The sequence below is a fragment of the Amblyomma mixtum genome, chromosome 4, assembly GCF_055824585.1.
Source record: "Amblyomma mixtum isolate Tamu chromosome 4, ASM5582458v1, whole genome shotgun sequence".
In the NCBI taxonomy this organism is placed as follows: domain Eukaryota; kingdom Metazoa; phylum Arthropoda; class Arachnida; order Ixodida; family Ixodidae; genus Amblyomma; species Amblyomma mixtum.
Window position 1 is genome coordinate 108,284,474 of NC_143015.1, and position 23,151 is coordinate 108,307,624.

The following is a 23,151-nucleotide window of genomic DNA, read 5'->3' on the forward strand; positions in this document are numbered from 1 at the left end:
GACATCGTTCACAAAACTTTATTCCCCAGCCAGGGATCTAGTGAATACGAACTCTATTTAACGCGCTGAGATGCTATGTTACTGAGGCCCTCCTGTAAAAATGTAAAATAATCAGCACTTGTGCCGTATAAGGTAATAACAGGTGCCGGCACTCAGCACAATTAGGACGATTAAATTAACCACATTCCTATCATTCTATCATTCGTACTGTACAGTTTTTTCGTAACGGACACTGACACCATCAATCGTTGCCAGTACCTGCGGGCCTGAACGAGTACAGGCAGCTCAAAGGCACCTCAACTATGTGGCCTGCGTTCAGTGTCCTTCTGGGCGCCCCAGTGTGGAGTTTCCGAATGGCACACATAATTTTCTTATTTGTTTACTTCGTCGTTCCAGGATACTTAAGGAGGCATCACAGAGGTCGATTTTTGCCAACCCTCCTGGGTTACTCACTCAGAGGCTACGGAGCTGTGGCCAGGATGGTCCTGGATTGACTTCCTGGCTGCCTCCGACGTGGTGCCACATCCAATGCGCCGATAGCTCCGCTGCAAAAGGCGAAGTGCAGATCGAGCTAATTCGCACCTGGGATTGATAGCAAAAACGGATTAACTAACTTTATCCACTATTGCCAAAAAAAAAGCAACAACAATTACTAATGTCACCTCTATGGAGGCGCAGACAAACTATTGCTTAGCTCTGCTTAGCCGCGAAGCGGACAGTAAACCCGGTCTTAAGAATGCACCTGTGGTCTCGGCAAGCTGCACCTTCTCATGCACAACAGAAGGAGCTCGTACCGCTTCCAGAGGTGCGCCAGGGGCTCCACAGGGTTGCAGGCGTTGCAGGAGGGGCAAGGAGTGCAAGCGAAGTGACAGTTGGAGTGTGAAGCATCATGCTTACAAACCCTGCACTTTTAGCAGCAAATGTACGCCAGCGAGAATGCCAACCCGTCGGTAAAATCGCATATCAGGTGCACGAGGATATTGAAACTTAATGGGAGCATCAGTGCGAACGTGATAAGCAATGTCATCATGTTCAAATAACAACAACGACAATATCTGTCCTGCTGATCACCCCCGAGGCATTGTATTTAACAAGAATGCAATATGGGTTCACTGGCAACATTTCAAGACATGACAAAAGCTGAGCAGAGTCCATGTTTTCCACAATACCACTTTGCGCATGCGCTCCTCCTCTCCTACAGCTCCACTGGCTTAATACAAAACCACCGGTTCCTTCTGCGCATGTGCAGTTCGTGTTAGTGACAGGCTCATGCGACAGAGGGCGGTAGCTGCCAAGCACGCACACATCTGCCATTTCGCACGCGCAGCTGGCTCTCTGTAGAACCAGACCGCACCTGCGTCTCTCAAGTGTATTATTATTGCGTCTCTCAAGTGTGTTATTAGTGTGTTATTATCAACAAGTAGCTGATGAATTTTCGCCACTCAGCCACTTATTAGAAACTGAGGCGAAAGATGCCACTTGTCCAGTTGATAGATAAATGGAATACGGCGAGACGCAAGAACAGCTGTGAACACAGCCAGTTATTAGAAACTGAAGCGAAAGATGCCACTTGTCCATTTGGGAGGTGAGTAGAATGCAGCGATATACAGCGTCCAAATAAAGGTGCGTGGTACAGAAGCATATCTAAACTCTTACTGATGATTACTGCCCTCTTCTGATTCGAAAACGTTGTCGTGAGAGCACTCTGCAATTTCCAGCCTGTAGTGGAACGCCAACATACTAAATCTCTTGGAAGAAAAGGAAGCATATTGCAGCGTACGAGCGAACAAAGGCTGGCCCTTCTGAAAGCCGGAACGAATTCCAAATTTGGCCCACCCTTGAGCCTAAGTGGGCTGAAAATACACCGGAAGCATATACCCCCTCGAGGTATTCTCAAGTTAAAAATTTTCGGCGCTGCAGGGTGGCATCACTCTACTCGCCCCTTTGGTGCTCGGAATGTGTGCTTTTCCAAACTACTGCACCTCATCATCATCAGCCGGACTACGCCCAATGCAGTACAAAGGCCTCTCCCATATCACTCCAATTAACCCTGTCCCGTGCTAGCTGGGGCCGTGCCGTCCCCGCAAACTTAATCTCATCCGCCCACCTTAACTTTGAGCCGCCCCTTTTTCAAAACACAAATGAGTTCACAGTTGGCAGTGAGGAGTGCAATTGACATGGGAATAAGTCTACTGAGAACAAGTAGTGACCACAGATCCGAATCACAAGGGTGATGGTTTATGGGGTTTAACTTCCTAAAACGACTCAGGCTATGGGAGACACCGTAGTGAAGGGCTCCGGAAATTTCGACCACCTGGGGTTCTTTAACGTGAGTGAGTGCGCACGCGCAAATAGCCTTGATGGTGCCAGATGGCGCCAGGCACCGGACAGCTGCGGGCGCACCTGCAGCATCCGGACCAATCAGCGCGTGCTCACCAGCGGTCCGCGGGCTCCCGGTACTCCGGTAACGGTAACCCTATATGGTAAAGCGTTTCTTAACGTTTTCGCTTTCGTCAAACGCGTTCCCCGTTGGTTGTCTAGGCAGTCTGAAATGCTAAGTTCGAGTGATGGAAAAGAAAATTTAAAAGAGAGACTTTGCTACACAGGGGGAAGATATTGGTTAATTGCTACACAATTAACCAATATCTTCAATGTTTCTATGACAGCGCCTTACAATTTTGCAATATTCAAAATCTTTGTCCAAGAGTGCTGGACATTCGTCCTGAATGACATGCGAGAAAATGCTGCACTGGAGGCGAGGAGTTCTGATTGCTGAGTTTATTCACTTACCTCCATTAGGGCGTGGGTTGCTTGATGAGCCTGACAGAAGACAGGGCTGTTGCCTGCATTCAGACGTACCAGATGGCGATTAGGTCCTCACAAATGTTGGTATTAATGCCTAGGTTGTGTTGCCAGCAGCGGCATATGCCATCGAAACCTTAAGCACTTGAGTGGAGGCTAGTGAGAATAAAAGGACAGGGAGAAGGAAAATAAAGGGGGGAGTCAAAGAAGAGAAAGGTTAGGGGTAGGCCGCCAGTATACATTATGTATATATACACAATGCTAGTCAGTACTTCCGTTCTCGTGGTAAAGGAAAATTAATATGTTCCCGCTTTTTCGCCACACAAGTGTAGAAGACTGACAAATGACTTGTGGTGAGAGGACCGGGAAAAACGCTGTGTGTGATGCAGCTTGACTGCCACTCCCATCCGCTCTCCCTGCAGATGGCAAGCGGAACAACAGGAACAACTCGGTAGCAAAGCAAAAAGCTAAATGAAAGACCAGGATGAAAAAACAAACTAAAATCTATACATCAAGTAAACATGCCCGAAAGACATGTTTCGATAAAAATTAGAGTTTGTATATGGAAGTTAAACCTTATTCAGTGCATGTGGAATACTTGACGGCAGCATGTGTAGGCAATACCTGGTATGAGGGAGAGGTAGGTTGCACGGTTAACTAAGCCTCATAACTGAGCTTGCATTTTGCAAATATTGGCTCTTACCGGGTGTGCTATCTATTTATTTTCAACAGTAGCATTGATGGATATTATAGCGTATATTATATTATAGCCTATAGCGTATTATAGCGCTGAGACACTCGAGCTGTGAATCTTTCAAAGCAAGCATAGTAGCTGAGTGGTGTGGTGTAAAAATGGTGCTCTAAACTCGCATAGAGGGTGGTGGCAACTTTTGCTCTAGGCAATACTGAGAAACAGTTTAGAGCATTCATCCTCCTAGGACAGGCACATGGAAAAAGTCAGGCAGCAGTTAAACTGTACCGAACCGAGCTTCCAAGCAGTATACCGAACTGACAGTATATAAGGCCAAAATCAACGATTCGAAATCCTTCCTGTCAATGCAGCAGTGGTTAGAGTTATACAAGTTCAAAAAAAGGACGATCTGCTGTGTTGAATGTTGTGGCACATACGAAGCTAACGCGTCGTTTAACAGCTGCCAGTTAAGTGAGATTCTCTCTGGCATGCCTGATATTGGTTTGGTTTATGTGAGTTCCGAAAGAGATTATTCAGGCTTCGAGGGACGCCGTAATAAAGGGCTCCGGAAATTTCGACCCCTGGGGTTCTTTAACGTGCACTGACATCACACAGCACACGGACCTCTAGCATTTCGATGGAGGCGAAACTTAACTGGCCCGTGTACTTGCCTGCTATTAATTATGCTTGTTACCAAAAGGCTTCGACGAATCCTGTCTTCGAGTGCGACGAAGATCTCCCCCTTCGCGAGCGTTTTTGCATATCGCATCCTACGAAGCCCAGCTGCCTATGCAAGGGTAAAACGCAGAGCCATCTGCTTAGCTAGTTAGTTATATGGGGTTCTATGGCGCATAAGCCACTATGGCTATCACGCGCCAAACATAAGGTTAGATGATGTTATGTTAAGTGTATAGAGGTTACATTATAATAGATTTAAAACATTTGCTTTCTTTAGAAATTTACAAACAAGTGAAAACTCTATAAGTGTTTGCTCGCCTAAAAGCAATGCGGGATGAAATGGAATGTGTTCATTGTAAAATACCGTAAAAAGTTTTTCTCTAAGTTCTTCGAGATGCGAACAAGAAATTAAAATGTGATTTACTGTGAGCTCCTCACCACACATTTCACACACAGGTTTGTCTTTTTTGGTTAATAAGAAGTTATGGGTGATGTGTGTGTGACCTATGCGTAAACGACATAAAACTGCTTCGATGAAACGCTTTTTATGGTGGCATAATTTCCATTCTTTTAAAAAGGGCTTTATGGTATGCACCTTGTTGTTTGCTTCATTTTCCCAAGGAGCTTGCCACTTGGCTCTTAGTTTGCTATGTACTAACTTCATGTAATCCCTAGGAGGCAAATTTAAATGTTTTATTTCCATGGTTCTGATCTGTGCAGCACACAAGTCGGTTCTCTCATTGTCCCTAATGCCAACGTGACTGTGAACCCAGCAGAATTTTATAACATGTTTTTATGCTGTGACCTTTACTATATTGTGCATGATGCTTCCTATCAGTGGCTCCGTGGCATTTCTTTAGTTTAATGCTGTAAGGACGCTCAGTGAATCTGTATAAATGATGCTGTTTTTGATGTTTTCATTTGTTATTTTCTGTACCGAAACACAAATGGCACAACACTCAGCGGTGAAAACTGTCGCACATCATCTGCTTGGCGTCTGGATGTCGCAGCAGTTGCTTTTTCCATCTAGAACGAAGGCTGCTGGGACATGCGACGCAGGTACTGCAGACGACAGGTTGACCTTGGCAACGAAAACATAAATATGAGCCTTCACAATGACATTTTCGTGAACCTAGCCTTTGAAGAGGCAGTAGATGTGCTCTATACACGCAGTTATCAATGTTACCATGGAGAAAGGGTTCGCAAAATTTTGGTTGCTCTTCAGCGCACGGAGCACGGCTCATGCCAATAAAACTGATGTCCAAAGTAACTTTCGCCGAACACGAAAAATATACCAAGACGCAATAGGTGGAAGCAGCCTCGAACATGTTGATCAAGTTACACTGTAAACTGTGATGTTTAATGCTGGAAAGGGACGCATGGGCTTCCCTGACGGACGCCATGCCGGAGGCTTCAGGATTTAGACCACCCAGGGCATGGACTAGCCTGCGCTCACATAGCACAAGACAAGGACGCTTTTTGCGTTTCGCTTCCATCGAAGCACGGCCGCGGCGGCGATTGAAGCTGGTTTATGATTATCGTTTATGGTGGTTTGACTTCCCAACGTGACTCAGGCTATGAGAAACGCCGTACTGAAAAGATTCGGAAATTTCGAGCACCTGAGGTTTTTTGTACTCCGGTTGAACACCTAATTTTATTGCGTGTTGCCTTCTTTCAAATGATGTGTTAGGGCTTAAAGTACATGAATACTAACGTGGTTTTTGCCTGCACCACTAAATAATTTAAAATTGAATTTGTTCTCTCTCATGCTGTTTGGGTCCCATCAAGCTAAGAATGACTGTGACGTGTAGCTGACCTTTAGACTAAGTGAAGGACGGATAAGCTGCAATATAAACGCTTCAACTCTCTACAGTATTTAACCAACCTGCTTCAAGAGCTAAAAAAACAACAAATGACATACTGTTATACTTCACTTTTTTTCGTGCCTCAAGTGACCTTATACACACCTCAGTAATAGTTCCGTGGCGGAAACCGGAACAGAGTCAACAACAAATTCACTTATAAATACAATAGCGCGCGATCGTAGGCGAACACCACGGGGTGCTCCATGTATGCCAATCTCTAAAGCATTGTTTGAAAGAAGAAAACACGCAAGCAAAAATTGGCTGGGGCTTAGCTAAAGGTTAAGTCTGAATATCTCGAAGCGAAAGGCTGCGGTGATCCGCGTTAAACACGCGCTTGCGGCGAACGTCAAACGATGACGCATAGCGCGCGGCAGCGTGCGCCTGTTCTATGGGCAAGCGCGCCTTATATACCCCTCCTTTCCAATGCGCACTGTGCACGGCTGCTGCGAAAAGTGAAACGATGGCGAGGAGGCGAGGCGGCGGCGCACATGCGCAGTAGCCTGAGCCGTGCGTGACGTCACTCATGCTCCAACATACGCCGGCTCACGCGAAGCGCGTTCTTTACTAGCGTAGTGAAGCTGAGTATGTATGTATGTATGTATGTATGTATGTATGTATGGATGGATGGATGGATGGATGGATGGATGGATGGATGGATGGATGGATGGATGGATGGATGGATGGATGGATGGATGGATGGATGGATGGATGGATGGATGGATGGATGGATGGATGGATGGGATGGGATGGATGGGATGGATGGGATGGATGGGATGGATGGATGGAATGGATGGAATGGATGGAATGGATGGAATGGATGGATGGATGGATGGATGGATGGATGGATGGATGGATGGATGGATGGATGGATGGATGGATGGGATGGATGGATGGATAGATGCATGGATGGATGGATGGGATGGATGGATGGATGGATGGATGGATGGATGGATGGATGGACGGATGGACGGATGGACGGATGGATGGACGGATGGACGGATGGATGGATGGATGGATGGATGGATGGATGGATGGATGGACGGATGGATGGAAGGATGTACGGACGGACGGACGGATGGACGGATGGACGGATGGACGGATGGACGGATGGACGGATGGACGGACGGACGGACGGACGGACGGACGGACGGACGGACGGACGGACGGACGGACGGACGGACGGATGGATGGATGGATGGATGGATGGATGGGTAGGAGCGCCCCCTTTGAAACGGGGTGGTGGCAAATGCCACCATGCTCAGCTTTTCTTCTTTATTTTTTTTTGTTTACTGTGTTGGCAATTCTAATTAAGAATCGCCACCATCTTTACCTACGGTTTCCTACAATTCTAACCTTATGCCACATCTCTGCTTTTCAGCCACCATTCCTCCAATCGCTTTTTGCTGACTTCCACTGCAGATTTATTTACATGACCATGTGGTGTCTATGCGCAGCGCCATCACTCGGCACTCAAAGAACTAGGCCTGCCATGTAGGGTCGGTAGAGAAAACAAAACCGCCGCCCAGCGTTGGGTTAAGACGGCTGCGCTTCGTTCAAAATGTGAAATGCCATTGCACAGTTGCGCTAAGCTCTAAGCTCGGCGAGGACGCTACGATGCGTGCGGGAACCACGTATGTTTCAGCACCTCGTTTTTTTAATCAATGCTACTGTTAAGAGTTTGTAAGGTGGTGACGGGAACTTACCCTGAGCAAGGCCCAGCTCTGCATCTCGGAAGGCAAGCCAATTCTTCGTGATGCCCAGTGGAGTTGTCCGCTCATGAAGCCTTGCCACCTAGAATAGAAAGTTAGATTTACTGAAAATAAAACTACAAAATTCAAAAACAAAGCATAAAGGTGTCCAAGTGTAGTTTAAACAGAAGACCTTAAAAATCAGTCGTGTGCAATGCTAGCGGGACACTCAATTACAAAAAAATGGCTGAGGTTCCTTCAACCCGGCTGAGCCTAGTAAATAAGCGAAAGCAAAGCCGGCAGTATTTATAGCGAAGAATGGTGCGACGTAATTGCTAAGTACTCGCATGACATCGCATCAGGCAATACAAATCTCAGCTATAAAAGTTAAGGCCAAAGGTCTAATGAGGTCAAGGGTCAAGTGACTGATGGTCGTCGGTCACATGGCTGTTGGCTATTAGCAGTAACCATAACATACAGGCATAGCATGGCTATGTGCAGGAAGATACCGTCATATATTCCTAGTCTTTGGGGTGTGCGCTTGGTTTGACCTTGTTTGGGCTTCAAGGTCAAATGTGCAAAGACAGGCGAAACTCTGCACCTCGAGTAGTGGCGTATCACTCTAGGAAACAAAATAACAACAAGGCGGTTACATGTGCCTGAATGTTTGCTGCCACACCACACATAATGCTTAAAAACAAAAGCTGGGCGCCGGGCCGGGGGACGCTTCTACCAATCCTTGTCCGGCAGTTGGGTTCGAACAATCCACCTTCCGCCGCCAAGGCAGACACCCTTTTTTACGGGACCGCGTGCTTCGATAACCGTGTGCCTAATTTTCACCTGCAAATGACCTTGAGCTTCAAAAGCAAGGAAAGGCGCATAACTGGCCTTCTGAGAAAGTGGGCAAACTTAGTCGCGCTTTAAGCTACGAAACCCATTGGAAACCCAATGGAACGGGATCTGGAAAACAGATGAAAGGCACATAAGTGTCCTCTCGGAACAATGGACGCCTCAGTCATGCTTTAAGCTATGTGGCGGTAATGACAGATCTGCGCTGCATGTGTTGGCATTGACGACTTTGTGCCAGAAATGCGGCCCTGAAGCCATATACCATCGGCGTTCATTGTGTTCATTAGCGTTGGCATTGACACGTTTTTACACTCCGATGATTTTAAGGAAAGGAAGTGCGCATAACGGGCTCACTGTGTCAGTGGACGCCGGAATCGCGCTTATAGGTACCACACATAATGGTTAAATACAGAAGCTGGGGGCCGGGCCAGGGGACGCTTCTACCCATCTTTGTCTGGCAGTGGGGTTCGAACAAACCACCTTCCGCAGGAAAGACAGGCACCCTTTTCTACGGGACCTCGTGCTTCGATCACCGTGTGCCGAATTTTCACGTTCAAATGACCTTGAGCTTCAAAAGCAAGGAATGGCGCGTAACTGGCCCCCTGAGAGAGTGGACACCTTAGTCGCGCTTTAATAATAAATGCCACCCGGGCTATGTGTCATGGCATGGACCACTGCACAGCTTGCGCTTTCTGCGCTAATTTTTCACGAAGCTTTAGATGAAAGTCTGTCTGATCAAAATTAGGAGCCGATTTAGTGCATTTGCTAGCTCTCTGATAGCGCATAGACGGCGGGATGTCAACATATCGACAAGTGCTTGCGCAACATAACAGAGGAGGCAAATACTTTCAGCCGGCCCAGCCCTCTGTTATTTAAGCATGTAGATTCGCGAACAAACGCATTCATTAATTTGCTGGCAAATCGTGGCCGTGTGCACTCAATGTGCCACAGCTACAAACCTAGATCGTTCGTGCTGTGGCTTACTATGTGCACTCAGAGAGCCATATGCAGATTACTGCTACTGGAAGGGCTAGAAAGCTTTCTCGACCAGGGGAGCTGTTGCATGGTCACAGGCACCATTTTCCTCTAACCTCGTGTGATCGTGCACTCGCATTGTGCGCCTCAATGCGTCTTTGTGATGTGATACACATAATTCATAAAAAAAAACTTGAGGTCTGAATGCTCAATATCCTGCAAACGACATTCGCGACTACAAAAACTTGCAAAAAAAAATTCAGAGGGAACATAAGTGTGTCGCTCTGAGAAGGCGAAAGCAATGTGTTATCTGATGATTCGACCTCGACGCAGGTTATGCACCGAAAAATGAAACGAACACAAGCTTCAGAATGCCGATTCCACATACGCTGAATCCCCAAAGGTCCAAGTGAAACACTCCGACTTACTGTTGACACACTGTTCGTATACTTGTCGCGAGCTGGCCTCCAACCTGACTAAAAAATGGATGCTTTATGGAAAGGGAAACCCTATGACACCACTCACAATGGTGTGCGTTTGATGGTTGCGTCACTATTTCAATACGAAAATTGCTTTTTGAGGAATGGAATTGGCGTAATTGTCACACATCTCGACACCTAGGTGAATACCTGAACCACGCCTTAAGGGAAGAGGTAGTCTAGGAAGGCTTAATCATCTGTTTGAAGCACTGCCGCAAGCTAGCCTCCAACTTAAAACAAGTGGGCTATGTGCACAGAAAATTGTATGACACCATCTGGACCGCTGTACGATGAACAGTTGCTCATAATTTTGGTGCAAATGTTGAAGGGATTACTGCCGCCACATTGAGGTCAGCTAGTTTATAATTTATGTGGTATAACGTCCCAAAGCGACTCAGGCTATGAGGGACACCGTAGTGGACATCGGTACGGCCTCCCTCATAGCCCTAGTAGCTTTGGGACGTTCATAAACAGAAACTAGCTGACCTCAATGCGGCGGCAGTAATCCCGTCAACATTTGCACCAAAATTATGAGCATCTGTTCGTCGTACAGCGTTCCAGGTTGTAGCGATGGACGTATCTAAAATGGCGTGGCATTATACTTAATAAGTAAGTTAACTGTTGTGTGACGGCTAAAAGAAAGAACAGCGTCCGTGTCTCCTAAGTGATATGTCCTAATCATACCCTTCAGGCGGAACTTAAGTGTGCCCTAAAGGTTCTTCTCACCGAGATCAGCATCCTGCCCTTGCCCCCATCCCCACTATGGGAATAAGACGAGGCGGGTGAGGGCGCTTGCGTCGCGGTTCACACCCACGCGACGAACACATTTCATAGTGTCTGCCCTCTCTGTGTGCTGTGCCGTCCTAGCTCCGGGGCCTTCCTCGCTGCCTGTTCTTGCTGTCTTGCTGCTTCAAGAGAAAAAGAACGCGAACAGAGTTCTTAACATCCTGCTAGCAAATGCAATTACAAAGTAGGATGGAACTTGAAAGAAACAGCAGTTGGCAACAGAACACTATGGCCATAAGGGTGGTGCATCGCACCGCATAGCAATCGTAGCAGAAAACGAAGTTAAGGTTTCAATGTTTCTATCTAGCTAGAACAGGCTACATGAAAACAAACAAGTACAAAGGGCTTAGCAGCGCACTGTTTCTTTGTCGCGGAGTAGCAGTGTGTAGCAGTCATAACGTAAGTTGGATGTGACTCTAGAAAAAAGATTCACAGGATCATTAGTCAAGACACCAGCTTGGATGAGGATGTATCCCCACACCTTCTTTGGCGAGGGATAACTGATGATCCCTAAGTGACGACAGTAACGGCCAATGCAAGCGTGTTTTTTCACTTTCACGATTGAAGGACTTCTTTTTCACAGCAGCGTTTTGAAGCTAAAACAGAGAATATATGTATGGCTGTCGCAGCTGAAAGAAACCTAGCTTTAAAAAAAGCGTCCTAGGCGAGCATAACCAAATGAGAGCTGGTTTTGAGTTATATTGACCAGGCAGTAGTATTTTTCGTTCTGGAAAATTAATTAGTCGTAGCGAATTTTTTAAATATTGATGTCACGAGTAAACTAGAAATTGGGAAGCGGTACACAGTCTTGGAAGCCTAGACTGTTCGAGTAGAGACAAAATGCTGTTTCACCGTCCCAAGACGTTTAAACACAAAACTAAGCCGGCTGTTTTCCCGAGCACTGTTCCCGACGGGAGTTTTCGTGTGCGCGCGAGGTATACGTCAGCAGGTATTGCGTGGGAACTTTATTTCGCGGTTTCTCTCACAAGGCCAGTGAATAAAGATGTGTGATTGGTAGCTTTGTGCAAGCATTTCACCCAGTTGATTTTCAAAATGATCATCATCATCCGAATTGAACTTTGTTCCCAAGTATGGCTATAAGGCTGCTGAGCTGCTGATCTTACTGCAGACTCGCGCGCTGAGATCCTCATGTACCCGCCACCACACCCATCTCTCACTACCAGAGAACAGCGAATCTGAAGCCCCCTGCAGACACGAGTGTTGCTTAAAACTAGGCCACGCGTCTCAATACGACACGCATGGCTTCCATGATCTAAGACATTTGCCCCCTAGTCTAAAACCTCGGTTACTTAGCAGGGCCACCCGGTATACCAGAGTTCGCAGACCTTGTTTGAAGGTAAATGAGACTGGCAGCTAACTTACTGGCTGTACACGTTTAAACCAAAGTTGCTGACTAGGGAGGTCTTGCGACAAAAGAATAGACACCTTTAGCATACCGTGTACCGTGTTACCGTTACCGGAGTCCCGGGAGCCCTACCACCGGCGGCGAACACGCGCGGATTGGTCGTGATGCTGCAGGCGCACGCGCAGCTGACTGGTACCTGGCGACATCTGGCGCCGTCAAGGCGATTTGCGCGTGCGCATTGACTGGCCGCGGGCTCCCGGTGCTCCAGTAACGGTGCCGCTCGCACAGTGTAAGGTATGCTAAAGGTGTCCAATGTGTTATTTGTGTTGCAATTTGTAGATCGCTGCCTCGTCGCTCATCGTTGATTATTGCTTTTCCCACTTCCTTCAGGCACGCATGAATGAATCCAGCAACCCACAACTTCTCTCACACCAACTGTCGCTTACCTGAAGAGCAGGAGTCGCTGGTGCTTGGGGACAGCGAGAAAGGCCCCCGCGTACGCGACGAAGGGGTTGTACACGGCCGGTTCAGCGCCACATCATCTGCACAAGAATAGACTACCTGAAGCCGCATGGTGCTTCCAAGGGACATCATCACGCTGACTATGCTCACTGAAGGGAAAGGCCCAAATGCTATTTTCCAAAGTATTATCGACAGGAAAAAATTCATGATCCGATTTTGCAGATAGCTGGGTTCCATTCAGATAGAGACTGGTCAGCTTGTATTCGCTCGCTTCAACGAGGATAACACAAGAAGTTTTATGTGGTGACTTTTGACACAATTTCTGTCAGGACAAAAATATTATTTAGCGCAATCAGCAATTGCCTCTCGCAAGCTGATACGCCGGAAAAGGAAACATGATTCTTCGAATTTTAGCGGGCAGAGGTGATCAGCACAAGAAAGAATTGCCGACGATTAATTACTTCCGAATGCGAAATTTGAGCCCAGCTCATCAGCTGTTTCAGCCTTTGGATTCAGGCAAAGAATTCAAGCAAGACATGGATGTAGAATTAAAGGCAACTTGTTACTTTTCATACATATGCCTTCCTCAAGACACTAACAGTTCTTGATTGTCATGAGGAAACTAAGTGGTCGGAGAAATGGATATATGCTCGACTTGCTGCACCAATGCCTGGTTCTGAAAGACTAGGTCTGTGCAAGTATTTCGCGAGGTTGTCAGAGCCGTGGGAGGCGTTGCGAGCAAGAGGAACGAGATGTTCACCCGCATAAGTGGTAAGGAATTCCTGTTTGTCTTTATACCGACATTAAAGTCCCCACCCACCCTGCCACCCTGGCAGGTAGCAGTTAATGGTTGATCGCGAGAGTTCACTCACCCTGATCAGTGCTAATTACACATGGAGCACACATCTCTCTCACATCACTCCATGTACCTATAAGCGCGATTCAGGCGTCCACTGACCCAGGCAGCCAGTTATGCTCTCTTCCTTTTAAAATGATCGGAGTTAAAACGTCACCGCCAACGCCAATGAATACAATGAACGCCGACGGCCTATGGTTTCAACGCCGCGTTTCTGGCACAACGTTGTAATCGAGCGCACATCTGTCCCTACCACCACATAGCTTTAAGGACGATTGAGGTCTCCGCTCTACCAAGAAGGCAGGTATGCGCCTTCCCTCTCCTTTCTAAGCTCAGTCTACATTCGAGCTTAAAGCGCGACTTAGGTGTCCACTGCTGGTTACGAGGAACAACGGCTACTGCGAAGCCGCGAAACGCAGGAATAGGCGCGAAAGAGCTGCGCCCTACAACAGTGAAGGGAGAAAGTGGGTCCACTGAAGCTTCGAAGGGCGTGGGTAGGTCACGTGCGCAACAAAGGTGGCAGTCCTACCTGCAAGGAATGGCTTCCTCTTCCCCGCCCGACCCACGCTGTCAGGGCGGAAAAGGTGGGCTCGTCGGCGTCGTGGCTGACACCCACGCGACGAATGCATCCCCTGCGCTCAGCGGGGTTTCTTCAGTTTTATGAGTCGCCCCGGGCTTCTGCGGCGAGGAATGTGCGAGCCTGACGGGAGACAGTAGCACGCAACCCTGCAGTTTGACACAGAACACGTGCGACAGTGTCCCTCTCCTGCCACGGTCAACGTCCTGCATTTTGGCACGTTGCTATCACCCTAGCACAATGAGCCATCCAGTGAGGTGTGTTTTGTTACATTCGCGCGCAAAAATACATTAAGCATTGAGTTCTCGGAAGAAGGTGCAGCCGCGCATGATTTTTGGGAGGAGGGCTTTATTAGGCGAGCATAGCTTTCGCACCGCTATGCCCTAGAGACGGTTAAAGCTATGCTCACCAAATAAGCCCAACCGCAATAGCAAAACGATGGGCTGCACTCGAGCTGTTTATTGCATGTGCCAAGGCAAGTGATACAATATTTAACTAATAAAAAAGAGCTGCAAAACATGAACAATATACAGTTTGTGACAACCCTGCCGAATTACTCTTCATGTGTGCACGTTCGACAATTTTATGCCGTTGCTTCGTGAAAGGTTGTCTAGAGAAGGGAGTATTCATGGTCATTGGGGCAAAATACATAAAACGTTTGTCGAAAGTATGCTTCCGAGCTGCACTGTGTGGCTCGTATTGCATCGCACGCGTTGAACACGCCTGAAGGAAAGAAGATTTCTGGTTCTCGCCACTCCGATGGGTACGAATCCCACGAATGCTACAGAAGCCCCACTAGACAGCTTAGAAGGCAAACCCCTCAGCTACAAACTTGTGAAAAAGCCTGTTCTTTCTTGGTTCTGTTGTTTATGGCATTGCATTAGTAAGTATTGCGAGTTTTGCCATGTTTACTCTCCTGTCTCGACAGAAAAAAGGCAGCGATTCCAAACATAGTGCTAAGCATCTCACATTCTATGCTTTTATTATGTGATTCTATAGAAATCCCGTTGGAGGGAAAACCAGGTGCCCACCGTCGTCTAACCCTGCCAGCAACAATAATGCGGAACTCCGTAAATTCTATTTGCATGTTATGTGTGGCGCTATATTCAAGGCCATGAGACCGCAGGTCGACAATTCTAGACTCCGTATTAATTTCACCCCACATGGGCTTCTTTAAAATGCAGTAACTTATAGCGGAGCGCATGGGCGCTTTTGCATTTCTGTCCCATCGAAATGCAGCCGCCGAGTTCGGTAATCGATCGCACTACCTTGGCCTGGATCGAAAGTGTACGAATGATCATACGTATATGGCCACCAACGTGCCACTGCCCCAAATTGGTATGCCAGATTAGGGGCAACTTTAACTGAAGTAGCCTGGATACTTATTTGAAGATATAGCTGCGAGCTCACCTTTGCATTTCAGCCAGAGGCACCGCTGGACACCACTCGTCGGTAGCCTGCGGGTCCTCAGAGAAGTACCACATCATAAGGAGAGCTCGTGCTCTGCAAGAACGGGAAGACGATTTTGCACATACGCAAGCTTACTGATCACTGCCCATGCCTAATTAAAATCACTCTTACCACTTTTCCCTTGAGCAAACTTAGTCTCTGCGCTCCACACTGTACACTGGGAAGCAACCAACTAGCGCTAATTCCGTTCATATATGCACACACACAAAAAAACAGTTAGTTATAATAATTTTAATGGCGCAAAAGCAATTGATGCGATGATGCGCCAAACACAAGGTTGGAGTTTTTGTTAAAGGTGAAGCTTTTTATACTTAGGGTTTAAAACGCTGGCTTCCTTTAGGAACCTAAAAATACATGAGATGTCAACCAGTGCTTGATCACCTAAAAGTAACATGGGCTGTAGCGGGATGCTTTCCCTGTAAAATGCTGTAAAATATTTCTTTCTTAGTTCTAGTTTTATACATCAAATTAAAATGTGGTTCACTGTGAGTTCAGCGCCACACATTTCACAGAGGTTTGTTTTGTTTGTTTAGCAGAAAGTTGTGCGTGAATTGGGTGTGTCCAATGCGGAGCCTACATAAAATAACTTCGGTAAAACATTCTTGATGCCTACATGATTGCCATTCCCCTAAAATGGGCTTCACAGAATGTAATTTGTTGTTTACGTGCTCTTCCCATGCAGCCTGCCACTTATTTCTGAGTTTACTGTAGATAAACTTTAAACAATCCCTCTGCGGTATGTTCACTTGCTTTATTTGGCCATTCCGGGCTTGTTCAGCGCATACATCTGCTTTCTCAATACCTACAATTCCAACATGGCTAGGAACGCAGCAGAATTTAATGTTATGCATTTGTTTTGTGATTTTAACTATGTTATGTATGAGGTTTCCTATTATGGGTTCAGCAGCATTTGTGGAGTGTAGTGCTTTGAGCACACTCAGGGAATCGGTGTAAATGATGATATTTTTGATGTTCTTCCTTACTATTTTTTATACAGCTACAAAGATGGCATAACACCCAGCAGTAAAAAGCGATTCGCATTCTGGTGATCGCATTATCTGTTTACTTTTTTTTCTTGGATGTCTGCACTTCCAACAGGACTTTGTGTTTTTGAGCCATCGGTATAAAATTCAATGTAGGTGTCATAGTTTTCTTGGAGTGCAAATAATTCCGGTAATATGTACTCGTTTGGCGTTTGCTTTTTGTCTAAATGTGTCATTGTGAAGTCACATACTGAAGGCAGGCTGTACCATGGTGGCAAATATTCATTCCTTTGTGCAATATTCGGTTAATTAATTACTAACTGATGGTCTTACGTCCTATAAGTCAGAAACCCTATTTTTAAAAAATACAGATCAATTCAGGTGCATCGCCCGGTATATAAAGGAGGAAGTCGATCCCCCGCTGATAACACATGTCAACTGCTCTCGCACACCGAAATGGAGGCAAAGTGGCAGCAATGACGTGCTGTAAGAAAAGAAATCTCGCTAAATGAATGCAATCCTGTGACACCAACTGTACATTAAATGACGTCAATTCTCACTGTCTACCCACCTTCAGAGCAACGAGATATTGAATCGTTTTTTCTTGGTCAAGGTAGACATTGCCGAACGTGCCCGTCCCCAGTCACTCAGGCACCAGGTCTGGACTCCTTTTTCGGGGCTGCAATCCAGCACGAATTCTTATAACATCGATAGCTCAGCACAACTAACAACTGTACCTACCAAACGAGTGAAAGGCCACGAATTCTGAAGCACTAAAAGAGCGCAAGTGCAATACCTCGTCTAAAGTTTGTTCAAAATGAAGCACATCGGCAGGAAAAAAATGACACCATCCAGGCTGGTGGCACCTGGCATCTTAATGCACATGTGCCGTTCTGAGCTGTATTTGAATAGATTCCCCATTACCCAGATAATAGGCGCCAAAATCCTACGCTATGCTACGTAAGGTTGCATTAATATGGATACATTTTTATACATCCGACAACACGGCTTCGAGGAAAATGCATCAGTAACTGTGCCAAATTATAACCGTGTGGTAAGTTTAGGCACTGATAAAAGGCAAGCTAGCGTACAAGCGGGACCAGCATGGCTCAAGCGCAACGGAAGTCAGCTGCCGGGGTGTGTTCTCCGCAATGCAAAAGTGCAAGTGGGCAAGCATAAATAATGGCACTGCTTTTATTGCAGCACGCGGAGCCTGAGGGCCTAGAGGCAGAGGGGGCGAGAAGAGCAGAAGAGGTGTGGCAGCCAGCTGCCAGGGTGGGTTCGCCGCAATGCACGCAGGGATGCATAAAAATATGGCGACGTTTTAACCGTAGCACTTGTAACCCGAAGGCCTGGAGATACGGGACCCGAAGAGCCGAAGCGTAGAGGCAGCCAGCTGGCTGGGTGGGTTCTCCGAATGCATAAGTGCATGTGCGAAAGCGTAGAAAATGACACTGCTCGGAGCACGTCATGGAGGAAGGAAAGAATTCAGGAGAGGCTGTTAGGTCACATTGTTTGAAGTTAGACGTCAGTTCTCCCCCTCGTTTGTTGGCGTCGTCTCCGTGCCCATGCGCAGCAGATAAAGCAACAGACTACGCCGCTGCCCCAACGTGACTATTGCTGCGCCGTCGGCCAAAACCTCTCGTCTGTACTTGTGAAAACACGTGACTAACGGCGCAATTGTGGCGTGCAGCTCGGACAGCGAGAGCAGGGGAGTAAAGTTTTCTATACCTCCCAGCCCCCACGAATTACAGAGGCTAGCGCCAGTTCTTCCGTCAGTTACGTTCACAGCAGTTGTCGGGTGAATAACGGCGTATCTATCCCCATGGCAACGGATGATCGAAACATGCCAGGGCGGGGGGTGTTCGCATGAAATCTGCTTCACGCATGGGCTGATCCAAAATCGGGCCCGCAAGGGCAGCAGGGCTGATCTTGTGGTGTTTCGCAGGACGACACATCGATGAAGACTCGGAGGCACTTCGGAAAACTTCCGTTCCGTTCTCCTCGGGACCGTCTGGGACAGTTTGTGCACTAGAAACAGAGTTCAGAGTTTCATACTCCCCGTCCTTGAAATCCGAGCTTCTGTTTGGCGCCTGCTTGATTAGCGCTCGCCGGTTTCGTTCAATCTGGCCCCCACTCTCCAAAACCACAATCTATGAGCGTGGCCGCTTTGCGCGCTGAAGAACCACACCCTTTCGCCTCTAGTCTTTGACCCAAACAGAATAACCTGGCACCAACGGGAACATATGTCGGGCAGCATGCCGGCGATCATAATTTTGCCGCTGAGTCTCCCTGAAAGTTGCGTCTTTTGGCCACAGGCGGTAGCCTTACGTCTGCCGTGTGTCCTGTGTAACCTGGACAACCACTTCTGAGACCATGTGGTGTTTTGCAGGATGACACATCGATGAAGACTCGTACGTGGCCCCCAGGCCCACGCCCAAAGGAAAAAGCCCCCTTTATCGCAGCATGACAAGTATATATACAGACACTGGGCACGTAACGCATGCGCCGAGCATCACAAGAGTACACGTGCAGTTGCTACGATAGATACTGTCACACGAGAAGCGATAACGCCACAGACGTATCATTGTCCGCCTGCTCTGCGCGGGGTCGCGAGCCGGGCGTTTGTGGTTTCCGCACACCATTTCATTGCTCTTGTGGCATGTTAAATCTAGTTGCGCTGCTGGTCAACGATGGTAGAGGCAGCGCTGAGCCAGTGTTAGAAAGTTTGGCTTAAGGGGGCTTAACGTCCCAAAGCGACTCAGGCTAGTAGGGACGCCGTAGTGAAGGCCTCCGGAAACCACCTGGGGTCTTTAAAGCCAGGTGGTCGAAATTTCCGAAGCTGTTCACAACAGTGTCCTTCATAGCCCGAGCTGCTTTGGGACGTTAAACCCCAATAAACCAAGCCTTCTTACATTCGCGGAGCGCTGCAGCTATCATCGTTTACCAGCAAAGCAACCAATGTAAGAAGAACAGAGAACATATCTTCCATTCTTTTATTGACGCGTATACCCTTCCAACTACTTTCAGTCTAAAAGGAAAATATATATTTCTATGTTACAGCATTCCGTAAAATACAGATGTGTGGACGCACCGGAGGCGTGAAGTTTCTTTCAGAAGGCGCTGCCCAAATTTTGAGTACATCATTTCCTGCCTCATTCACGCAATACATGTGCGATCTTTCCGTGCTAGTGTTCACGCGATACATGTGGATCATTCTGTGCACAGTGAGTGCACGCAATTTAAAGAGTGCACGATGTACCGTACAATCGTAGATAATTTCCAAAAATTTTTTAGTGTAAAAATGTGAAAAGAAACCAATATCACGCAATATCTTTCACAGTCCATGCTAATATATGCGATGCCAATAGAATTCTGTTAGCATTCAGTTGCACAAGCAGGCCACGATGTGCCGACTTGAATCACAGCAGTGAATAAATCATAGTTTATGATCCACGGTGCCGAAATGAGCAGTGGCTCCCGAGAAAGCGAGCGCAGATAGAGGTTCCCGTCAAATGCGTGCGAGTCTCGCTGCATTCTTCGTAATTTCGAAGGTCACGAGCCCAAAACCAAAGGCCACCGTAGCTGTCGCTGCGCGGGCATCACTAACGCATTAAGGAACACGACGTCAAAAGTTTCTGCGACTGGCGCCGTAAAGCAGGCGACAGCGCCCGAGAGAAAGCGAGTGACGGCGGTTACAACGGCCGCGGTGGTCAAAAATTCAAATGGGATTGAGAGAGAAAGAGATCTTTTCTCCTTTCCGAACTTTCTTGCTGTTAGGTATCGCTCCTTTTTTTTTACAGACGCTAGCTCCAATACCGCAATCAGTTACGTTCACAGCGGAAGGAGGACCAGTCACTGCTTCACAGGAGGTGTCTTCAATCAGCCGGCACGGAAGTGGCCCCGCTTTCCTCTCCCTGGCGATGGCCTCTCCTAAGCTTTTCTTCCCCCACGAACCACGTGGAGCCTGAGGGTCTCGAGCAAGGCGACGGCAAGTGCAAAGCGCTGGAGCAGTAGGTAGCCGCGCCGGTTTCGTTACTGCACACATGCATAAGGGGGATAAGCATTCTAGAATGAGGACTCTGGGCAGAATGAAAACCCACCTACTTCGTTTGCTGGTCGGCAGAGTGCATACGTTAGAAATCTATTTCCCGCTAAAGACATTGGGTATGCGAAATAACCAACGAGGTTCTATTGCATATGTTTGAAAGCGACATGTGTGATCTGCTTGAAACCATGCAAGGTATTGAAGGCTCCTATACCTGCCGCGGTGGTTCAGTGGTGGCTCAGCGGTTAGAGCGCTCGGTGGTCCCCAGGTGGTCGAAATTAATCCGGAGTCCGTCTCTACGGTACCTATTTTTTCCTTTCTTTCACGCCCTCTCTCTCAAAACTCTAGAGCTTATTTTCCTTTCTTTTCCTCAAAATCCAGCGGAGCGTCCTACTGCGAATAAGGCTAGACTAGGAATCTTTCTAGCGGTCTAAACAATCGCTTGCTTTTGAGGAAAGGTAAGGAGCATTCCTGCCTCACTTTGCAAGTGAGGACAATTGAACCGCGCAGTGAGAAAATGCGAAGTAGACCACGTGACGTTGCGCGTAACGGACTGCCTGCTCTATTTCCACCAATCCGCCCAGAATCCACGTGTAAATAAACCCATTCTATCCGCAACATTATTTAGTGGAGGTTGACTGGGTACGCCGTTCGGGGTCCCCTGGCTCTTCGCGCGTCTTGAGCCTCGCCCTTATCCAACGCAGTTGCTGCGTTTCGCGTGCAGAAAAAGAGCGAGTATGGATGGGTATGTAGCATGCGACATCACATACGCAAGGTTTCCCTCAGAAATATTCAAATTTTCTTCGCAAACAGAAATTCGATACGCTCCGAAATCTGGCATAACTGATTAATCTGGCATAACTGATTAGAAGAGTCGGAAGAACCGGTCGTGAAATTTCAGTAAAATGCTGATGTCGAAATAAAAACCATGCAGGACAGAAAAGGAGGGAAAAGACGTAGTAGTTCGTCACCAATCGCAAGTGTGGTCGGTTAGAATACATATTACCTGATAGCGTTTACAGCTCGTTCTGTGAAAAAGTAGTAGGTGTCGTAGTAGTAGCTGCGGTTGTGCACACCACGCGTAGGAAAAAAATCTTATCATGCCAGCCGTTTGCGGCCGAATGTTCCGGATGTTGTCATACGATTGAGCGTTTCGTGCAGCATAAATTTACTAGCTAAGTTTGAGTGTAGCTGGCGGCAGGAATTCGAACCGGCAACCTGTAATGGGGGTTGCGGGGATTGACCAAGATATGCCAGACAGTTACTGGATCATTTGCTTTCCTCTAATCCAATTTTCATTATTACGGCACCTTTTTCTTCTTTCACTCCCACCTTCCTCCCTTCCCTTAAGGTGCTGTTCAGGTATAGAGATCTCAGACAATTACTGCGCCACAATTCCTTTCCTCAAAAAAATTCGGGGGGCTCTTTGTTCACCTAAAGTGCGGTGAGGCGAAATCCTTAAGCGCGGTGTTGCTGGTCGTGTCACTGAAGCGTTGTTAAAATGTTAGGCTTCGACTTTAACAGTGGGCGTCTTGCACTCCTGCCAGGGAGTCCACAGAACGCCATCACCCGTTGGGCTCTACGTTTTGCTCGAAGGTAAATTGGTTTTTGAGGAAACGAAATGTATCTGTCTCGATCATCTCAGTGGACACCTGAACCTCGCCGTAAAGAAAGGAAGGGAGATGGGATCGAACGAAGAAGTGATATTAGCTAGACGCGCCTTTGTTCATTCCAAACCACCGGGCTGGCATGGCGGAGTTGTTAGCATGCTCGTCTCGTACTCCAGAGACCGGGGTTCGATTCCCGAACTCGACCGATTTCCTACCGGTTTTATTTATTTATCTGGCCTGATTAGATAGATTAATTAGGCTAATTGTGGATAAATTAAGCAATTAACTAAACTCAGTCCCACTTACTTGGAGCATCACTATACGATCCTTTTAATTGGTTGCATGGTTACTACATAAAGTAGAATTGGCCCCGTTTGAAATTCGCGCACTGTGATGTCACGACCGTTTCGACCAATTGAAAAGCGTGACATTTATGTCGACAACTCGAGCTTACAACGATGAGGCATTAAAGGCATCCGCCTTAAAATTCGTTGCATTCAAAGGTGTCGCGTTGAACGGGCGATGGCGTTCCGTAGACTACCTGGCAGCGCTGCAACGCGCTGTAGCGCTCCACTCCTAAAGGCGGAGCTTAAGGGTTCCCCAATATTTTTCTGCAGCACACCCACACAGTGCAGCGCTAGTGTATCCACTTAAGCGTAAAGCAGGTCGCGGTCTCCTTCCTCACGTGGTACATACATGTTCCTCACCCGCACCTTGTCTCCGCTGGTGGGACGAGGACGCCGGCTGGTGCGTCCGCCCAGCTGACACCCACGCGGCGAAAGCATTGCAGATGCTCACGGCGGTTCTTCAGCCTCCAGATTGCTCCGCATCCTCCAGCGACGCTGGGATCGCACGAGCCTGACGAGAGACGGGATCAGCTGCCTGCACGATAACAAGAAATTGCGGTCAGCAATGGACATGAAGACTGACGCAGGCGTATCCCTTCACTGGCAATGTCAAGTCAGT

General features: G+C 47.5%; 1 protein-coding gene and 1 long non-coding RNA gene across 12 annotated transcripts in view; both read right to left on the minus strand.

The window, feature by feature from the left end:
- Positions 1-23,151, minus strand: part of LOC149347775 (uncharacterized) — a 240,320-nt gene that overhangs the window by 113,363 nt on the left and 103,806 nt on the right. The gene's annotated exons all lie outside the window — the stretch shown is intronic.
- LOC149347777 (uncharacterized) overlaps positions 1-23,151 on the minus strand; it is a 101,151-nt gene that overhangs the window by 70,435 nt on the left and 7,565 nt on the right. Inside the window, exons 2-7 of one of the 8 annotated variants that reach the window (XR_016292624.1) lie at positions 22,882-23,067; positions 17,099-17,206; positions 15,485-15,577; positions 14,027-14,129; positions 12,626-12,721; positions 10,800-10,935 (exon numbers count right to left, since the gene is read on the minus strand). This is a non-coding gene — a long non-coding RNA (uncharacterized LOC149347777). Of the gene's footprint in view, positions 1-10,799; positions 10,936-12,625; positions 12,722-14,026; positions 14,224-15,484; positions 15,578-17,098; positions 17,207-17,268; positions 18,860-22,881; positions 23,068-23,151 lie in introns of those variants that run through there. The other 7 variants (XR_016292627.1, XR_016292623.1, XR_016292628.1 and 4 more) reach the window with 7 other exon arrangements.